Source organism: Gracilinanus agilis, chromosome 1 (genome assembly GCF_016433145.1).
Source record: "Gracilinanus agilis isolate LMUSP501 chromosome 1, AgileGrace, whole genome shotgun sequence".
In the NCBI taxonomy this organism is placed as follows: Eukaryota; Metazoa; Chordata; class Mammalia; order Didelphimorphia; family Didelphidae; genus Gracilinanus; species Gracilinanus agilis.
In genome coordinates, this window is record NC_058130.1 from 119,167,161 (window position 1) to 119,189,973 (window position 22,813).

Consider the following 22,813-nt stretch of genomic DNA (forward strand, 5'->3'; position numbering starts at 1 on the left):
TTATAAGCTGTCTGCTATGTGCAAGGAATTGTGCTCAGTGCCAGTAAGGTAAGGATATAAAGACCTGTTTTGAAAGAGTTTGTTAAACAACAGAGAAAAAGGACCGACTTTGACAGGATGAAAAGGAAGGGAGGCAAAAGAGAAGGAGAGAGGACCAGGAAAATGCTTAGAGATATTTGAAGAGGAAGAGATAAGGTTCCTTTCAGAAGAAAAGGCATCATGAAAGAAACAGGCACTTGTGCTTTGAAGGTAGAGAGGAACTTCAGGGCCCAGTGGAGTGGTACAGCGGATAGCGTACTAGGGCTGTAGTCAGGAACACTTCTCTTCCTGAATTCAAATCTAGCCTCAGACACTTCCTAGCTGTGTGACTCTGGGCAAGTCACTTAACCCTTTTGGCCTCCTTTTCCTCATCTGAAAAATGAGCCAGAGAAGGAAATGGAAACCACTCTAATACCTTTGCCAAGAAAACCCACTTTGATGGATTCATTCAAATGGCTTCAATGGTCGTTCCATTTGTTGTGGCTGATTTTAATGGCAGCTTGCCCAAGGATCTGTCATGAATCATGAAATATATCTCAGCTGACAGGGAATTGCTTCAATGATTGTATTTGAGAATAGAACTCCATGTCACCGATTTACAACCCCTCTTTAAGAGAAAGATAGTTAAGTTGTGCACTGTACTACAGGAAGAAAATAGTAAAAATTCCACTCCTTGAAGAGTGTCTCATCTGCTTGTTCAATACTGGTACTCTAAAAAGTTTTGAACTCTGCATTTTCAGCTAGATTTGAAAATTAAAGTAGGACTCTTTTTGAACCCAAGACCCTTTTCACTTCTAACTTACATAACTTTAATAATCATTCAACTTTTAATTAAACGTTTAAACGATTTATTCTCAATGATTATTGCAACTATTAAGATTAATCATAACTTGTAATAGCTTTTAAATTAGCAAGGCCTTTCATTTAACAAATCTTTGTGCAGTGGGGCAAAGAATAATTACATTTTATTTCTTTTAAATGTGTTAGTAATTAACATTTCTAATTTTGTATGTGAAATAAATGCTTTGATATAAGTATAAGATGACATTAGAAAAGCTGTACCTGTTCTAATTAAAAAAAGAAAAGAATTGAAGGCAGAAGATGTCCTATTTTTTTTTTCAGCATAAGTTTCTGTTTTCTTTGGAAACTTCAGACCACTGCTTTTCTTTTTATACCTTCCTGAAGACGTCAAGATTTTACTGACAAAATAATGTTTTCAGAGTACGTTCCAGAGACAAATGTGTGAAACTGGAACAGCATAAACTGAGCTTTGAAAGAGTACATGATATCAGAAAAAATAAATAGAGACGTGAACAAATACATAGGATGTTTTACTTCACTGACCCGGAAGCACCCTGTCAGCATTTGAGAAGATGGTTTATTGATCAGAATGCTAAGATATATCTTCAATAGTAAAACTATAACTTGAATTATGGGTCAGGACCGTATCATATCACTGGCAGAGGTATTGAGGTATTGCCGAATGTCATCTTGAGGTTTTCGAGCATAGTTTACGATGAATTGCTAGGAAAAGATTCAGTAAATCAGACCTGCAGGATGAGCTTGATGTTATTCAAATGACATAGTCGATTAAATGTGCTGAATGAATAACAGAAAAGCAGCTGCTTTTGGCCACCGCAGTGGCCTGTTTAAGCAACAGACACAAACAATGCCACAAAAGGCCAGCTGTAAACATCGCACCTTTGGGTGGCACGACTTAGCTAGTCCCGACACTTAGAATCAGTCCTACAGAACATACCTGATAGGACGTGTGGTTTCCCAGGGGCTCATCCAGAAATGGACTGCAACGAAAGGGGAAGAAAGATTTCTCTAATTGTCTGCCTTGCCTTGTTTTCTTCTCAATGTCTTATTGTCGAGGACCTAAAACAATAACTGAATCTTTTCTTTTTATTGTCCATGTTATAACAAACATGAAAATCACAGTATTTTTTTTTTCCTTTTTGGTCTGGGTCTGGCATAAGTTTTCATTGACTTTTGGCACTCTTAGAATAAAATCTCCTTTCATTCAGTCAATATGCATTCATTAAATGCCTACTAAAGGCCAGACACTGCTACAAAGAAAGGTAAAAAAAAGAGTCTCAGCTCTCAAAGAGCTCCCAGGCTAATGTGCAGAAAGATGTAGCTTGGAAATTTGTCTATAATTTATAAATTTATGAGATCACAGGTATAGAATCAGATGTTTTAGAGTCAACAAGATCATAGATTAGAAGTGGAAGGGAATGTAGAGGTTGTCTAGTCCAACCCTTACATTTCACAGAGAAGAAATTGAGGCCAAGGATTAGTCTTATAGAATTATCTGAAGCCCTGAAAGGTTATTTGTCCATAGTCAGGTAGCCTGTGTGCAGGTGGGAGGGCTTGAACTTTGATTACAACGCTAGTCCTCTCTCTATTATACCATGTTTCCCCCTGGAACATTAATATGGTCAATATATTGGAATTGAAGAGAAAATGTTTGTTTTCTTCCCATTTAAATGAGGGGGCGGAAATGGCAAGCGAGAGTGAGTTTCTGTAGATTTAGGTGGTCATAAATATAAATCATGAGGTTTGTTCTTGACTTTTCTGTAGATTTAGGATGAACCATTTAAGTAATAAAAATAGAATTAGAGTAAAAATGTCATTCTTGTCAACATTTGGATGGATAGAACAGCTCTCAGCATTTTCAGCATTTTTGTTTTTATTGCCAATAAGGAAAAGAAACTTTAAATATCACAGCATCTAAGTGAGTGTATGTGATATCCTTCTGGAATATTCTAATATTCTTGTTTCAGCCCTCTCATAAACACTAACATTATTCAAAAAAGTTCATTTTATGAAGTCTGTATCCACAATTTAAAAGTCAGGCAATTCAACCAATATAGTATGGACAAATCAGTCAAACCATTCATTTGCCATATCAAGTACAAAGCAAATTATTGATTGGTTGTGGTTTAAGTTTTTAGCCATTCATTTGAGTCTTGAAAATATAATATTAGATGACATATAGAGGTACTTTTTGAACCATATACTTTTTACGTATATTAAAGGAGATGCAGAATTATAAAGAAAGGAGTGAGTATGAGTTAGAAACTGAGTTAAAATCTCTGGTCTTTGCACTTAGTATATGTGATGTCTTGAAAAAGTCATTTAGTTTTGTAGACCTCAGATTTTTCTCATTTATAAGATAAGGATATTAGACTAGATTATCTCTAAGTCCCCTTAGAACCTGAAAAATAATAATAGTTCAAGGTAATGTTTAAATTAAAATTAAATCTAACTTGGATATAGGTGACACAAATAAAGGAATAGGGATAAGGGCTTAAATCTGTAATTTCACAGGTATAAGTAACTCTTTCTGTGAAGAAACTCCCTCTGCAAGTGCCCATCAGAATCTTTCCCCTAACTTATAGTTTTAAAGTGCTTCCCAGGGCACTGAGAAGCTAGAGAAATTATCTAGGAACATTCAGTCTACATGTATTCAGAGGAGGTACTTGAACTCAGGAATTCCTGACTTCAAGGTCAGAAATCTATTTACTCTACTATGATATTTCTCTCTCTCTCCGCCTCCTTTTATCTCCTCCTTTTATCTCTATCTCTGTCTCATTATATATATATATATACATACACATATACATATATGCATGCATATTTATAACTTTGCTCCAGAAAATATTAAACATTTTCATTATTGTCAATAATGAAACATTATTCATTTCTCTCTACCTCTCCACTCTTCATCTCTTTTTCTCTTTCTTTTTTCTCCTCCCCTCATATATGCACATAAAACAAGCATCATCCACCCTTACCACTCTTCCACCTAGGAGCCAATACACAGAAGTTAAGGGTTTAAAAAAAATATGCATCACTATCAGTGGATTTTTTTTATTTTTTATTTTCTCCCCTATTTTTTATTTTTTTATTCCCCTATGTTTATATCATGTATTTTATTCACATATTTTTATTCCTCCATGTTCATATGATTACAAAAATGATAAAAATAAAGTGACCCCTACATAATAATGAATGGGTATTTTACTATATGTTTTAGTCAGATTTTTTTAAAATATCGAGGTGGGTTTTGAAGCAGCAATTCCAAAAAACACTTGTCATTTTTTTAATCAGTTATGTGGTCAAAATAAATTGACCTTCATGCAGACTACAAATACCAGTTAGATTATGGTGCTTCTATCCAAGCTCTTGCAAGGCGTGTTCCTCCCCTCTCAAAGCCTTTACCCAGAAATCATAGCAGAGGGACTGCTTCTGCTTACCTGAAAATGCCAAGCTCTGCCAATTCAATAAGCAATGTTTACAGTGTTGTGAAGATTAACAGCTGAGTAAGTGATGAATTTGAAGTCAGATGCTCTGGGTTTAAATCCTAGTATCTTATTCCCTTTAGGACCTTGGGCAAATGCCTTCACCTCTCTATGTCTTCATTTTTCTTATCTGTAAAAGGAGGGAAGGGGGGATGGAGTTGAACCAAAGATCTTTAAGGCCTTCTAAATCATATTATCCTATCACTTCCAAGGCCCCAAATAACACTGTGCTTATATCCAAGGCCCAGTACAGCTAACTTTTTTCCCCACTTAAATTCTCAAGAGGCCCTCACTATAAGTCTTCATCTCTTCTGTCTCCTGGGCATAAATATTCTCCAAAGAGCCCTTGAATATCTGGGCAAAGGATATGTGTTTATTTTGAAATAAACAAAGGCCAAAGGGAAGAATGTCTCAAGGACCTCACCTATATTTAGTGCCCTAAGAGTGGATAGCTTGTTTTGCAATCTTAGCAGTTTTTATTCTGTCAACATAATCCTAACTTCTGTGAACCATGACAATGGTCTGTTTAAGAAGATATACTGCAATCAAATGATTGATCTCTATATGAAATTTATTAAGAATGATCATATTAGGGGGACAGGCAGCTAGATGGCTCAGTGGATTGAGAACCAGGCCTACAGATAGAAGGTCCTGGGTTCAAATCTATCCTCATATACTTCCTAGCTGTGACCTTAAGCAAGTCACTTAACTACAATTTCCTAGCCCTTAAAATTCTTTTGTCTTGGAAACAATACATAGTATTGATTCTAAGGTAGATAGTAAGGATTAAAAGGAAAAAAAAGAATGATCATATTGGTGGGAGCTAAGGTGTCTAGAGTATCCTAAAGGTTTAATACAATTTTTTGTCTATTAGGAACATAATGTTGAAAATATGTTTTATGGAGAAAAACAGATCAAAAGTCTTTTGGACAGAAGCAAATGAAAGAAAAAAATCATAGGAACAATAAATAATTTGAAAAAAGAGAACAAGACAGTACATCAAAACTTATGGGATGCAGCCAAAACAGTAATTAGGGGAAAATTTATATCTCTAAATGCTTACATAAATAACATAGAAAAAAAGAAAATCAGCGAATTGGATATGCAACTAAAAATTACAAATCCTCCATTAAAGATCAAATTGAAAAACCTGAAAATCAAAGGAAAAATTAAGAGAATTAAAATTAAGAAAACCTGTGAACTAATAAGTAAGATTAGGATTTGATTTTATGAAAAAAATAGATAAAGCATTCATCATTTTTTTAAAAGGGAAAAGAGGACAACTTGCTGGCTTAGTGGATTGATAGACTAGAGATTAGAAGTTCTGTGTTCAAATATGAACTCATCTACTTACTAGCTGTGTGACCCTCGGCAAGTCACTTAACATCCATTGTCTAGCTTCTACCGATCTTTTGGAACTAATGAACAGTATTGATTTCGAGACAGAAGGTATGGGTTAAAAAACAGAAAGAAGAAAATCAAATTACTAGTATAAAAAACTAAAATATTGAGTTCACCACCAAAAGAGAGGAAATTGAAATAATCATTAGGAGTTATTTTGCCCAATTATATGCCAATAAATCTTTAATTTAAGTGAAATGGATGAATATAAAGAAAAAATATAAATTGCCCAGATTAACAAAAGAGGAAATAGAATACTTAAATAATCCCATGTCAGAAAAAGAAATCTAACAAGCCCTCAATGGACTCCCTAAGAAAAATCCCCAGCAACAATCAGATGGATTCACAAGTGAATTCTTGCAAACATTTAAAAAATTAATCAAAAGAAAAAAATAACTAATAATACCAATAACATATGAAAAACTTGAGATTTAGGAATTAGAGAATTAAAAAAGAAATTGATGGAATTAAATTCGGCAAAGAGCAAACTAAGCTGTCACTTTTTTGCTGATGATATGATGCTATTATTCTTAAAGAATCTCAGAAAAATCAACTAAAAGGCTAGGAGAAATAATAGCTTCACGAAAGTTTCATAATACAAAATAAACCCAAGTAATTCATCTGCATTTCTATATATTACAAAGTCTAGTGCAGGGGTCAGCAACATATGGCTCTCGAGCCAAATCTGGCTCTTTTGAGGGCCAGATATGGCTCTTTCTGCAGAAGCCATAAAGTCAACTTTTTTTTAGGCGCTGTTACAGGAGCAGCACTGTGAGCACTATACGGCTCTCATGAAACTACATTTTAAAAAATGTGGCATTTATGGCTCTCATGGCCAAAAAGGTAGCCAACCCCTGGTCTAGTGGCAAGAGATAGAAAGAAAAAATTCCATTTAAAATAACTCTGGACTGTATAAAATAACTTGGAGTCTACTTCCCAAGATAAACACAAGAATTACAGGTACACAATTACAAAACATTTTCAAACAAATAAAGTTAGATTTTAACAATTAGAAAAATGTTCATTGATTATAGGTAAGCCAAGAAAATATAAAAACATTTGACCGTTCTCCCTAAGTTAATTTACTTATTCAGTGCAATACTAATCAAACTACAAAAAGAAATTAATAGAGCTAGAAAAATAATAAGAAAATTCATCTGATAGAACAAAAGTTCAAATATATCAACAGACTTAATGAAAAGAAATGTGAAGGAAAGTGATGCCAGATACCAAAGAGTATTATATAATCATCAAAACAAAATAATCAAAACAATCTTACTGACAAAGAAATAGAATGGTGGATCAATGGAATTGATTAGATATACAATATAAAGGAGCAAATGACCATGGCAATCTCATTTTTGATAAACCCAAAGATCACAAGAATTCACTATTTGAGGAAAACTGCTTGGAAAACTGGAAAACAGTATTGCAAATATTAGATATAGACCAATATCGCACACCCTATTCTAAGATAAAGTCAAAAGGAGTTCATTATTTAGAAATAAAGGTTGGTATAAAACTTCTGGGAGCATGGAATAATTTACCTGTCAAACCTTTGAAAAAAGGAAAGATTTTATAAATAAGAGAGAGAAAGATAGAGAACATTAGAGAGATAAAATGAATTATTTTTAGTATATTAAATTAATAAAGTTGTTATAAAGAAAATCATTGTGAACAAGAAGAGAAGTGAAACAACAAAGAGAAAATAATTACAGAAAATTTCTCTGATTAAGGCCTCATTTCTCAAGTACATAGAGAATTGGGTTGAATTTATAAGAATGCAAGTCATTGTCCAATTTACAAATGATCGAAGGATATGAACCAATACTTTTCAGATGATGAAATCGAAGCTATCATTAATCAACTGAAAAATATTCTAAATCATTATTATGTAGCAAATTAAAACAACTCTGAGGTATCACCTGACATCTATCAAATTAGCTAAATTTGAGAGTCAGGCCTAGAGATGGGACCTCTTGAGTGAAGAACTGGCTTTAGATACCTCCCAGCTGTGTGACCCTGAGACAAGTCACATCACTCCTATTTCCTAGCTTTTACCACTCTTTGTTCTTAGAACCAAGACACAGTGTTTATTCTAAGATATAAAATAAAGGATTAAAAAATGATGACCAAGATGATTCCAGAAAGGAAAAAAAAACACCTGGAAATATTTACATGAACTATGTAAAGTGAAGTAAGCAGATCCAGGAGAACATGGCACATAGTAATATCTATATTGTAATATGATCATCTGTGAAAGACTTGGCAATTCTCAAATGATCCAAAACAGTGATGAAGGACTTATGACAAAGAATGCTATCCACTTCTAGAAAAAAGAAATGATAGAGTATGAATGCAGATTGGAGCATGCTATTTTTCACTTTATTTAATGTGTTTTCATTTTGGGGTTTTGTTTTTAAATGAATATTATCTTATAGTCACAATGCATATGAAAACATGTTTTGCACAACTATACATATATAATCTAGATCAAATTGATTACCATCTCAGGGAGGGGGGAGTAAAAAGAAGGAGGGAGGAGTTAAAAGAGGGAGGGAGGGAGGAAATTTGAGTTTTAATATCAGAAATCAGATGTTTAAATTGCCATTCCAAATAATTGGGGAAATGAAGTATTTTACAAAATAAACCTATGAACACGTTTTGTTTGTAAGGGAGATAAGATAGAAACGTTTCCATTAAAACCATGAGTTCAGCAAGAATGCTTATTATTACCATTGTTATTTAATATTTTATTAAAAATTATAAATAGAGCAAAAAAATGAAAAAGAAATTGAACTAATAAAAACAGGTAATGATGAAATAAAACTATTACCCCTTTCAGATGATGAGATGATAAAGTTAGAGAACCCTAGAGAATTAACAACAACAAAAACTTGTTGAAACAATTTGTGTTGAACAAAGTTGTAGGATATGAAATAAATTCACATAAATTATCAACCTTTCTATATAGTAACCCCCCAAAAATAACAGGAAGAAATAAAAAGAGAAATTCCCTTTAAGATAACTGCAGATATTATCAAATATTTAGGGAGTCTACCAGTCAAGACAAGCTCAGGAATATATGAATAAAATTACAAAACACATACATGAATGGGGAAATACTCATGGCTAAAGTACAGACTGAGATAATAATATAAAAATTACAATTTTACCTAAATTAATATAGTTATTCATTGTTGTACTGACTAAACTACCAAAGAATTATTTTAAAGCTAGAAAAAATAATTTTAAAAAACACATCTGAAAGAACAAAATGTCATGAATATTAAAAAAAATCAATGAAAAAAATATGTTAAGGAAGACAACTTAACAATTCCAGATTTCAAGCTATATTAGAAAGCAATAATCATGGAAACAATCTTGTTAAAAAAAATAGAGCAGCGGATTAGTGGAATAGATTAGATACATAATACATAGTTGTAAATGATGGCGATAGTAATTTAGTTTTGATAAACTAAAAAACCAAACTTTGGGGGCAAGAATTGAACATTTGACAAAAATTTCAGTTGTGAGGGCTTGCTGAGTCCTTTGTGAGGGCTTCTCATCCACCTTTGGTGTTCACCTGCCACAACTTTTCTTGTGCCTTCAAGAAGTGACCACACTCTTATAAAACCATCTTATCAGATGGGCTAAATCAGGTTTCTGGTAACATGATTACATCAGTGACTTTGAAAGAGATTAAGGATAACAACTTTGTGCAATTCTGCCTCTCTTAAATCCAATACATGCACAAGTGGAGAAATTGTCCTATGATGTCACTGGTTCTCTCCCAAAATGAAACACAAACAAAAGCAATAATACACAAGGCATTTCCTAAACTGCAGACATAAAGAAATGTGAGCTATCCTCCTCCTCATCCCCATCAGCATTATCTCTCTCATATCTACCCATGAAGAAGAAAAAGCTTTCAACAACAAAATATATGAATTTCATGGTAGAATTTGAGATACAAGTTCATTTTTAGTCCAAGGAGGTTTTTCATTGATCCTTAAATCACATCATGTAGGTAATCATATACTTATTCTTTTTTTTTAAACCCTTAACTTCTGTGTATTGAGTTATAGGTGGAAGATTGATAAGGGTGGGCAATGGGGGTCAAGTGACTTGCCCAGGGTCACACAGCTGGGAAGTGTCTGAGGCCAGATTTGAACCCAGGACCTCCTGTTTCTAAGCCTGACTCTCAATCCACTGAGCTACCCAGCTGCCCCCCTCATATACCTATTCTGTCTATCCATAAGGTGGCCTTCTATCTTTAACATCCTTACTCTGTAAATGTGCATTCACTTGTGCAAACTAAGATGCTAGTTTGGATAAATTGGAGATTTGAATCTTTAGAACTAACATAAGATAAATGAAGGGATGCTCATTTTTTTGAAATTTTTGAGAAGTTTATGAAGTTTCCTTAATATTATTGATTAATCTCACATCATCATAAATATTGATTTTTGAAACCTCAGACTATATGAAAATAAAAGCATGGTATTAATGAGGTATCTCTCACTTTGTTGAGTCTAGTTGACCAAGGCAATTATGTACCTACTTCGCATGACATAGTATTTTCTTTATTTCTTTGATTTGCTGTGATCAAAGTATAACTTCATTCTTCTGTTGGTTGCCATTATGTGTTGCCTAAAGCTACTACTTTAGGAAGAAAAGTTAGTTCTTTCTTGAGGAAGTGAACAGGGAAAAATGGCAGATAAAAATTCTATTTAGAAAAGAATTTGGATTCAGGAAAAAAATAATGATAATCTAGACCAATTTTAATTCATAATAGTTTTCATGAATAACTTCTTGCAATATTTTCATGAATGCTCTGTTCTCTTCCCCTCTAAAACAGCATATAAATCAACTCCTTTATGGCTCTATTTCTTTCTTATTTACCCCTCAGCCCTGTACTATCCCTGCCTCTTTCTAAAGGAAAACACTCCTTTCAGGTCTCCAATTCCCTTCCCGTGTTGTCTATGTTTATTAGAATGTAAGTTTCTTGAGGGTAGGATCTTTATCATTTTTATCTTTTAATCACAATTTTTAACATCAAAGAAGCACTTATAATTTTTAATTCACTCATCCAATATTATTTGCTTTGCAATTAGTATGTTAGCTTTCTATTCTTGTGGTATAATAAAGCTTTAAAGTGAACACTAAAATTTTGAATAGATAATTTATAAATAAATGATTTAATTAAATAAATATTTATCAAACCACTGTAAAATACAGATCAATGCACAAAGCACTCATAGAGAAGCAAAGCTGAATATGACAGTTTCTACTGCTATGTATATTACCATGGTAAGTGAATAATAGAAACGAAATGTGAAAAGTGGGAAGGATAATTTCCTACAGATAAATTCAAGTAAGTTCTCATGGAGATTGTAATATTTGAGGTAAATCTTAAAGTATGATTAAAATTTTAGCAGCCATGAAATATGGAGACTTTACAAAATGAAGGTGGGAGAGAGAAAACACAGTACAAGGGACATCAAATAGTCTAGGTTGGCTGGAATTGAGAGTATATATAGTAAGTCAAAATGAAAATTAAGATGATATTAAACTGTTGAATACTTTGAATTCACATCTAGATTTTCTTTGGTACATAATAGGAACTCTACAAAAAGGGTTTTCAGGATAGGAGTAATGCAAAGATATTCAGGCATCAGAGTAAAGCACACAATTGAAAAAAAGGAAGATCAAACTCTTGCATTGTCCATTGGATTTAATGAATTAATGTCTTAGAGTAGTGACAGAACTTGAAAGGAAAGGAATTATTCTATGAATTTTGCAAAACTAGAAATGACAGGGTATGGCTAGCTGATTAAAAAAAGTGCTTGAAGAACAATGAAGACCATAAGGTTTTGAATGTGGATAAATAGTACCATTGGGGCAGTTCAAGGGGAGGGAGAGTGCAATCAAATTAAGGAACAGATTTTGGAAAAGGATAACTAATTTGGGACATATTTTATTTGAGATGTTCATGAGAAATTTATAGGTATCCACCTAGTAGTTAGAAATTTGAGTTAGGTCTCAGAAGAAAGACCAGGGTGAGAGATGCAGGATTTGGCAGGCTAGATGTCTTCCCATTGCTTATGCTGCTTTTCCTTCATTCTTGCAATCCCTCCCTCTCCTCCTCTCCCTTTCCCTTCCTCTGCATGTGTCCTTTTAAGGGGAATTCTGGTGTGACTCATATCTTCCTTTTATATAAAAAGATCGTGATATCTCAGAATGACTCGAATAACTAAGAGGGCAATAGCTGTCTCTGAACTACAAATCCAAAAATACTAGTCCTTTTTCAAACTACCAAAATGAAATCAACTGAATCAAATGAAGTAGGGAGGCTCAAAGAGGATGATGATTGAGGGGGGAAAAAAGCAATGCATAGCAAATAGTTTACCATTTACACATTTTGCAATGATAAAACTGAATAGCATGGTGGGGATGGAAAATAGTTGCAAAACATTTCATAGTGAATAAGTGAAAGCATTGTGTGTAGAAAACTTTTTCAACAAGTTTGGCACTGGAAGAAAGAAGAGATAGAATGGAGAAGCTTAAGAATAGAAGCCTAAAAGGAAAATGTGCTACAGTTTCAGCATTAGATGAGCAGTATGGTGATAAGCATGCCTAAAAACAAATACAAAGGAGCCCATGAAGAGGGAGAATTCAAAAATCCATAACTGAGATCCAACAATTAAAAGAACAATGTACCGAAGAAGGAAGTAAAAAGTATTTATGGGTAATTATGTAGAGATTAGCCTGGACAGAGAGTAGACATCCCTTCTTTAAAACTGAAGGAAAGAAGAATAAAATGAATAAAGAAATTTTAAAACTTTGAGTTTTATTACTCTTGGTCTTCTTATTGAAAAAGGTAGTGAGGTTACCTATTATCAGTATTGAGTATGAGGCTGGGAATGGGAATTAAGGACAGAGATAGAAGCTTAAATGAGCCCCCTTAGGGAATGATTCATTCAGTAATTATTAAATAAAAGATTTGTTGAAGAGCAATGAGATCCCAACTTGTATTAAGCTGCATATATTTACTTATTTTAGATGAAACTCCATTTACGAAATCTGGAGCACATATCTAATGATTTTTTTCTGGGTCAATTAAAAAAAAGTTAAGCAATAGAACTATGAAACCAAAGTAGCAGTCCTTTCCACTATAAATCTCCTTTTAATTGAAATGTAGAGAAATATGTATTCCTAGATTATAGAGATGGTAAAAAATGTTAGACTGTAAATAATCAGTTAACGGGGAGTAGCAAGTGGTACTTAAACTTTAATTTTCATTAGATGTGGAATTTGATCAAAATATGCTCTATAATATTGCTATAGACTGACTTCCCTCTTTTAATTTATCTCAGTGTCAAAGGAATTTAGTGTGGCAGTTAGTAGGGCAATTTACTGTTTTTCACTCAGAAATGATTTCCTAATTTGTTTTATACATGATCTGAAACTGAATTGCAGTTGGATGGTATTAAAAATTGTATTGGCTTTCATCCTAGTGAAATTCAAGATTACCTTTATGGAAAGGGAGGCAGGTTTCCTTATGTGTGAAGTACTTTTTGCTTATCTTCATTGTTTTAATGCTAGTCATTTGAATCACAAAAAAATAAGAAAAACAACCGAACCATTAAAAACAAACTAACCAACCAAAACTCTAAAAAAAATGAATGTCATGATAAAGAATTGATCAAAGCAATCATGTGATAAAAATAGCCAAAAGTCACAAGGGACTTTACAAATAAAAAGTGAGAGTGGAAAAAATTCATTATATACATTATGAAAACAAAAATGTTGAAAAGAAATGTTTTGGGAAAGTGGGGATAACTGAATATTTGTACAAAGAAAGTCAGATCAATGATGTCTGATAATTAAATATAAACTGCACAAAAAACATGTGAACCAGAAATTGTTTCAAGGCTAGAAAAATCTGTATATTTGCTAATAATGTTAATTTTATTATCTTGTTTTTCTTTTCAAGACAGTTCCATAATATAATTTCAAATGAATAACTAGGTGATGCAGTGGATAGAGCACATAGCCTGGATTCAGGAAGACATATCTTTCTGAGTTCAAATCTGGACTCAGAAACTCAACCCTGGACAAGTCAATTAACCCTGTTCGCCTCCGTTTTCTCATTTATAAAATGAGTTGGAGAAGAGAATGGCAAAGCACCCCTTTATATATTTGGCAAGAAAACAATAGATGGGGTCATGAAGAATCTTACACCCTGAAACAATTGAACAAAAACAACTATATTACCAATAGAACGTTAGCTTCTCAGACAAAGACTGATTTATTTTTGTCTTTATATTCACTGCACCTTTGACAATGATTTGCACTTTTAGGCACACATTAGTAATTTTGTTTTGCTGAATTTATAAACATATAACCTTTTTTTGCAAATTACATTTGTGATTTTCATGTTTCCTAGCTTTGAGATTACTTTACCTAAACAAGATCATTAGGTGTTTATTTACATTGATGTTATCTCTCTTTAGTGGAATGGAGATTCATGTTATACAAATATATTTATTTGGTTCTAGCCCATATCTGAAGAATTCTTCCTGTTCCGACCATATTAAATTGAATTAAGTGTGAAGGTCACATTACCAGCGTGGCTAAAGGATAAAGCATTTGAGAAGAATTAGACTTTGAAAATTTATTTTTGTATTCATATTTCCAAGGAATATCAATGACAGATAGTTAAAAGTAGCCTGGAAAAATATTTTTATCATTCATAGACAGTCTAAAATATGTGTAAATTGCTATAAATTCAAAGATAGATAGGGGATCTATAAGACTGGGAGCTACTTTGTTTCATGGGCTGCTATGGCCAAAGAACTCATCAGCAAGTAGTCACACTATTGGTGGTCAGGCTCTATTTAACACTTCTGGTCCTTGAAAATCAGACATAGATTAATGTCAGGATTGTGTGAAAATGAGATTAACTCTTCTCTGCCCATTTTTTAGATTTAATCACCAGAAGCTTATATACCCCACTTCTCCTTAAGTGGGTGAGGTCTGTGACCTATGTGTAAGATAGCAGATGACAAATCAGAATCAACTGACTGCCCCCTGGGCAGTCCTAAGCAAAGCTCTAACTGTAATTGGTCCACGTAAAGTGGAAGGAAGGCACAGGAAGAGATGAAAGGAATACTCTTTATAAGTGGCAAGAACTTCCTGTGATGAGGTCTTTCACTTTCAACTTGATCTTGGAGGAGCTCCATCTGGGGACCTTAGACTGATCTCGAATTTTCCCCTAGAACTACCACATAGGTGAGTGAAAAAGGCTGACTTCCTTTTCCTGGGTTTCTCTGGATGTCCAGAGAAGCCCCTTGTCTTAGAGAAGGCCTTGTGGCTAAAACCCTTGTTTAATTTACCTCTGGGCCCCCTTTGCTGGGGCCTATGAAGTCCTGCTACTCTCTCTCTCTGATTTCCTTACTTTCACTCTTTCTCCTTTTGTAAATAAACTACCATAAAAAGTCATTCTGACTTGATTAATAAATCCTGGTGACCACACTCTTATAAATTTAGTCCAACCCTTTAATATTTTACCCCGCACAATTGTGATCAGAATATTGCCAGTATGGATGAAGCAGGAGGAGCTCATGCTCTCCCTGAATAGACTGGAACTTACGGTCACATCCATGCCATAGTGAGGCATCATGGTAGGATGAAGATGGAATAGTAAAATTTAAAAAGTTGAGAAAATTTTCCTTCAGTCCCTCTATCTGCTTTTGCCCAGATCACACTACCTCATTATCCTACTTTATTTGTGTTTTCACTTTTTTCTACATTCCTTAAAGGCAAGGACTGTTTTGCTAGTTTGTATTTATATCACTTATGTGCCTTCTATTAGAGTCAGCTGTGGCTCAGTGAGTAGAGCACTGGGCCTCAAGTCAGGAAGATTTCAGTTCAAATCCAGCCTCAGACACTTCCTAGCTAAAAAATGTGAGGCAAGTCACTTAACCTCTGTATGCCAAAAAGGAAGCTAAGTGGCTCAATAGATAGAATGTTGGGCATGGAGTCAAGTAGATCTGAGCTCAAATCTAGCCTCAGACATTTTCTAGATGTGTGATCCTGGGCAAGTGACTTAACCTCTGATTGCCTAACAGAAGGATCTGCTGGAGAAATAAATGGGAAACCCCTCCAGCATCCTTGGAGTCAGACATGACTGTCTATATAACAACCACAAATTTGTATCTCCATCTTAGAATAATGCCTGGCTTTATTTTTGATTTATTTTTGATTTTATTTTTAGCTTTAATTTCTTTATTCATTCATTCAACCAGTTTTTTACTCCCTTCAGTTCATGTAAAATGTTTATAATTTTTGAGGACTTTATGTGTTTCTAGACATTTCACACTATTTCTCACAACTGCCAGGCACTCTCTGTTGCAGTCAAACAGGACAACGAAATCTTCCTTTGATTTTGTTCAAATCTCTTCCAGCTACCTTAGTTTGAATGTCTCATGACTGACATGTACTTCACACCCCCATTTTGGTCCTCCCTTTCTTTTAAGGGCCACCTGAGGGTGTCACCTCCTCCATGAAAGCATCCCTGATCCTACTACTACAGACGGGAAGGTATTTCTCCTTCCTCAAATTTGTTTTAGACTTTTGTTCAGGTCTCACCTTGTCTCTACATTCTATTCTGTATCATGGGTATTCGTGTGCATGTTATACACTCCCTATTAGATGATATCCTCTCTCTGTAAACTTCTTGAAAGGAGTTTTTTTTTTTCTTTCATATTTATTATACTCAATGCCTAGCAAAGGCTTTCTTGCACACAAAAAGATATTCAATAAATATTTGTTGAATAAATGAATGAATATATTTACTATCCCAAGGATATTTGCATTTTAACAAGTGACTCCAGGAGGCAAAGACTAAGATTCTACTGATAGAAATTCAAATACTGAAGAAATAAGGGAATTATTTCTAGAAAAGGGATTTTCTCAGAATGCCTCAACCCTTGTGATTCACTCACAAGGATAGGCCCAGGGGAGACAGCTATGAAGGATGCAACAATCTTTCCTTTCAAGGATTTTACATGAATAAGGACAATTCTGCTGAGAGATTCTTCTTGAGGGGTGAGGAAAGAGTAAATAACGGTGTCATAAGAGTCCCCAGACAATGTGCATGCCTACCATTTTGCTGTATGCAAAAGACACTTCCTGCCACTAAATACTTTGCATTCTATTTAGTGTTGTGAGTCCACATCAGAGAAAAAGTATATCAATCTCCAAAACACAATGCTATCAAGAGCTAGGTTGTGTGGGATATAGTCTATAAACACTATTATTGGAGTTTTTCCATTATGTATTCAAAAGATAGAATGTAATTTTCTCTAAGAAAAACATATTTATGTCTTTTGTCTTTATATGCGAGTAATTTCTTTCATAATTCTCCACCTCTCCATTGAACCTTCCTATTAAACTCCTGGCAGAAGAAAATCATCTGAAACAGTGATCGCATCTAATACTATATACAACAGTCTACAGCAGTTGCCCCTCTTTCTCTTCAGGAAGGAGCAGGGGATTTCATTATCTGTTCTCTGAGACCTTCATTTGTGTTTCATTTCCTTATTTTGGCTGATTTTTATCCATCTTATCATTTTTATCTTAATTCCTCATATTCTTCATTTCTTATTCTTATAATATTGCATGACATTCATATACTACTTTTTATCTTTTGCAGCTATTCTCTATTCAGTGGGTACCTGCTTTATTATTATTATTATTATTATTATTATTTTGATTTGAAAAATTTTATTTAGTTAATTGATTTAGAATATTTTTCCGTGGTTACATGATTCATGTTCTTTCCCTTCCCTCCTCTTACCCACCTCCCATAGCTAATGAACTGGGTACCCATTTTATTTGTAGATCTTTAATACAATTGAGTGATGCTATGAATTTATTTGTATCCCAGACCTTACTTTCTTGATGTAAGCACAATATTAAGATTTCTAAGTCAAAGAGTAGGGACAATATGGTCACTTTTCTCACATAATTATGCATTGAAATCAAGAATGACTAGAAAGCTTCCACATTTAATCATTCATACATCAGTCTTTCCGCTACCTCTCTAAATATTTACACTTCTTGCTGTTCAACTTCTTTGTAAATTTGCCCTGTGTGGAAAAACCTAAATTTTGTCATTTTGTATTTTTCTTACTATTATTGAATATGACTTCAAGTGACAATTTATAGTTTGTCATTCATACAAATTTTTTTTTGCCATGGTATAATCCATACTGATGAAACCAATTACAAGTTAAGAACCAGCTGAAGCTAGGTAATGATCAGTCAGCGAAACAACACAATTTCTCTCTTTTTTATGAAGTATTCCAAGATTGGTCAGCTAGATGTGTATTTTTTTTATTTAAAATATTGTAGTACTGTGTAATTACTTCTAGCCTAGTTATTATTCTTTTAATATCATTGATAGGAGAGGGGAGAGGTGTGGAATGGAGGGAGACAATATGTCAGAAAACAATTTTTGAAAATTGTTTTGACATGCAATCTGGAAAAAAAATTAATGAAAATTAACAGAATTGTTTAATCTTCTAGTTAGGGCAAGAAACCCTTGCAATCAAATATTACACTGAAGAAAAAATAGGGAGCCACCCCAGCTGAGCTTCATTTTGCTACCCTTGAGTTAACATGAAATGAGACTGCTACAGCTGCTGAGAAATTTAACCAGTGTTTTAGTTGCTCTCTTGGCAATTTGTATCGTTTATGGAGTGAAAGGTAAATCTCACTGCATTTCTGTAGCTTTTGAGGAATCACTTCCGTGATATGACTAAGTTTTTGACTCTGTTTTCTATTTGTTCTCACCGGGGAGAGAATGTATGTGTTTTCTTTTGGAGTCTTCTGAATCTTATGGAAATATTTAGTATCATCTTTGGATGGCAAAGAACCACAAGTTTCTAGTAAATCCTTTCTATGATAAGATAGCCTTTCAGGGATAGATTTAGTTGCATTTCTGGCAATTAATTTGAAACTTTACTCCTTTGCTTTAAGGGCATTTTTAGTGAGTTTTGGTAACTATTAAGACCCTAATATGTACTCACTTATTCTATAATAGTGTACCTACCTTATCAGCAAGATGAGGGCTATTTAAAAACAATAAACATACATTAACTCCTCATTAATACCTATGTAAGATTAAACTACAATGGTTTATATCTTTAAGCCCAATGGGGTCAAAGGTAGTTTCCAGAGTGAAACTTCAATGATCCTAATTACCTTAACCAGTATGAATTATGTAGAAACCTCAGCCTAAATTTTGTTGTTCAATAGGATCTGATTCTGGGTGACTCCGTTTGTGGTTTTTGGGCCAAGATACTGCCATTTCCTTCTCTCTCTCATTTTGCAGAAAAGGAAGCTGAATCAAACAGAGTTAAATGACTTGTCCAGGGTTACATAGCCAGTAAGTGCCTGAGGCTGGATATGAACTCAGGAATATGAGTATTTATGACTTCAGGTCTGGCACTCTTTCCACTGTGAAACTCAGCTGCCCCAGTTGATTAATTTTCAATCTGAGTTCTTTTGCCTCTATGCAATTCCTCTTCTTATTCTCAAAAAGTTCATTGCTAGTCCTTTATTTTATAAAGATAGGGTGAAAAGAAAATAAATATAGGGAGGAGGTGGAACAGGAAGACTATGAAGGAAAGCAATGAGGTTCCATATAATAGAACAAGTTTGATTTCTATAGACTAGATAGAAACTGTAGAAGAGACCTTGAGTTAATGTTAAACTTCTCAAAATTTGCGTCATGCTCTTAGATAGCTGTAGTGATACATCTACTTAGGAAATCAGTTTTTATGATTTTTATAGTAGAGTTTTGTTACTTCATTTTGTTCTTTCCATCAAAATTCATGGGGCACTTGGTAACAAGGGAGGAATCACTTCATTTTTAAATAAAATGATTAAACATAGGTCTGACAAAACAGTATTACAAATGTTGGCAAATAAATTGAGTTAACAGCTGTAGATTTAAGCCATTAATTCACTTCTGATCTATTCAATTCCAAATTGCTGGAGTAGACTAGGGAGAAATAGTATGCTTGGTTCACATTTTTTAAATGCACTTAGGTTCTCAGTTCCATCAGCATTGGTTGAGATGAATTAAGGTTAATGAGGAAAAATATAATCATGAGAGCAAGACAAAAGGAGCAAACAAAAACTATGAATTTTGTTTAGCCATCTTGGTAATCATGGACTCTTAACAGTTTTATGCCTTGTAAGTATTCTGTTGCATTTTTTTTTTTGGTATACTTGTAAGGAAAAATCCAATCTTCACATTTTATCTGTACTTAAGGCCAGCTCTGTGATGTTACAATTGGCAGTTTAGTAAACTGTAAACGCATAGAAGACAGGGATTGCCTTGTGCTAGATCCATACTGTAGGCTCTAATTTAGTACCTATTTATGATTTTTTAAAAGGGTGTCCCTAAATGTTTACACAAAATAGACTGGTTCTGTTTTTTAACCTGCTAAATGATTTTGCCTAAAATATTTGCCTTGCTACTTCTCTGAATTCTGCCTCTATTTGAAGACTATATTCTAGTCTTGCTTTCTTTTTGAAGCCTTCTTGCTAAATCCTCTGAATTTTTGGGTTTAATATCTTTACAATCATTTGGCACCCTCTAAATCAGCTTTAGAATTTTTTAATGTGCACAAAATTGGACCCAAACACAAATAGCCAAACAGCTTTAGTCATACCTAATATAGCCTGTCTCCCTAACCAGAAAACAAACCCTTTTGAGAATTCCAGATATTAAAGATGGAAAGAAAATCTCAAGGAGAATAAAAAATGAAAAGTAATTTGGAAAACAAATTATTTTCATAATTACAAATGGAATAATGAAGTACACACTAATTTAGGTTATATGAGGAAAAGATGAATGAGGAGACAAAAGTCTGATGGTAACTCATAGGAAGTTTTTAAAAATAGGTTATTTTATGTATTTAAATTAATTTAATTGTAAATAATCCTTCAATAATGTAAGTTGCTTATGTCGATTTGATAAACTAACCAATCTATTTGGAATGTTTGAATTCTTAGGAAGTTTTTCTTTATCTTGATCTAAAATTTATTTATTAATTTCATCATGAAGACTTATCTTTCTGACCTTAGACATGACAATACATCCACCTGTGCCATCTAGCGGTCCATGTAAATTTAGTTATTATTATTTATTGTTATTGCTGTTGTTCTTATTACTAACAGTCTTTTGGCATTCCGCTCCTACTATCTTTCAATTATTTTTATTCTAATAGTTGGGGTAATAAGTGTCTCCCACCTCCACACCAGAATACAAAAAAAAAAGATAATATACACAGATCTATATACATTCAATGGAATCTCAGAGTGAAGGTACTAAGTAATGAAGGCAGGAAAAGGCCTCCTACAGAAGGTAGGATTTGAGCTTAGTCTTAAAGGAAACCAGGAGTCATAGATAGAAAGGAAGGGCATTCTAGGGATAGGAGACAACTAATGATAAGGCATAGGTTTAGGAGATGGAGTGTCTAGTGTGAGGAACACCAACAAAGTTAGTTTCACCAGATCATAACTCAAATGAAGATAAGGAAAGTGTAAGCGAGACCTAGGTCGTGAGAAGATTTGGGCGGGGGGGGGGGGGAAGAGGGAGGTATGTCTTTGACCTTGCAAGTATTGAAAATATGGAAATTTTTTGAATAGTAGAGTAACAATCAGGCCTGTGTTTTAAGATAAATTTGGTAGCTGATTGGAGGATGAATCAGTGGTCAGATATTCAAGATAAGGTAATGATCCAGAAGACTCATGCAATAGTCCAGGAATGAACTGATAAAAACCTACAACCAGAGAACTCTACTATACGAGTAAAGAGAATGGGTCCCTGACATGTCAATAAAAGACAACAGTGAACAACAAATTGGGTGTATTGAGTAAGCCAGAATGAGGAATCCAAAATATGGCAAAGACGTTTCAAATTTGGGTGGCTGAGCAGATCCAGGAGAACATTGTACATAGAGGCTGATACACTGTGGCACAATCGAACATAATGGACTTCTCTATTAGCAGCAATGCAAGAATCCAGAGCAAGGCTGAAGGACTTATGAGAAAGAAAACTAGCCACATTCAGAGGAAAAACTGTGGGAGCAGAAACACAATAATATGGAATTAGGTCTTAATCAATGATACATGTAGTGGAATTGTGCATCGGCTAAGAGGAGTTAGGGGGGTTTGGGGGAGAGGGAAAGAACATGAAACATGTAACTATAGGAAAATATTCAAAATTAAAATAAAAATATAATCAAGTTTGGATGGCTGAGAAAATAGTGGTAGCCTTGACAACAGCAGGGGCATTTTCAAGGGAGGAGGGTTTCTGCTGGGGATACAGAAAATGAATTATTTTGAGGGGTATGTTGATTTTGAAATGTCTTTGGCACATCTAGATCAAGTGTCCAGTAATCGATTGCTAATATGAGATTAAAATTTGAGTTTAGGATATGATGTATAGATATAGAAATCAATTACATAGATATAATTGAATTCATAAATGTCAATGAAATCACCCCACGAGATAGCATAGAAACAGAAAAGAAGGTAGCCTAGGATAGACTCTTGGGGTCTTACAGGATATGGGATCCTGGGAAAATAATTCCCAACCTTCCTAAAGGTATAAAACAGCTAGAGTAAAAGCACTTATGACTGTGGTAAGGATCAAAAAAGATAATGTTATTTAAAGCAATTTGCTAACCTCCAGCAGCTATATAAATGTTAGCTCTTAGGTATAGTATTCTACATGGTAATTACTCTGGTGTAATTTCAGAACAATCTCACTAAAATAGAAAGTAAAATATTAATTCAGTGAAGAAGATCTCAGCTCAACAGATTAATCAAACATTTATTGCCAACGGTCAGTGTGCTGAATGGGGCTGTGAGCTGAAGGGTCCTATAACTAATGACACAGGCAAGCCTAAGAGAACAGGATAGGGCTCAGAATGTGTCATCAAGAGTTGTAATGAGTGACATTGTAATGTAGTTTT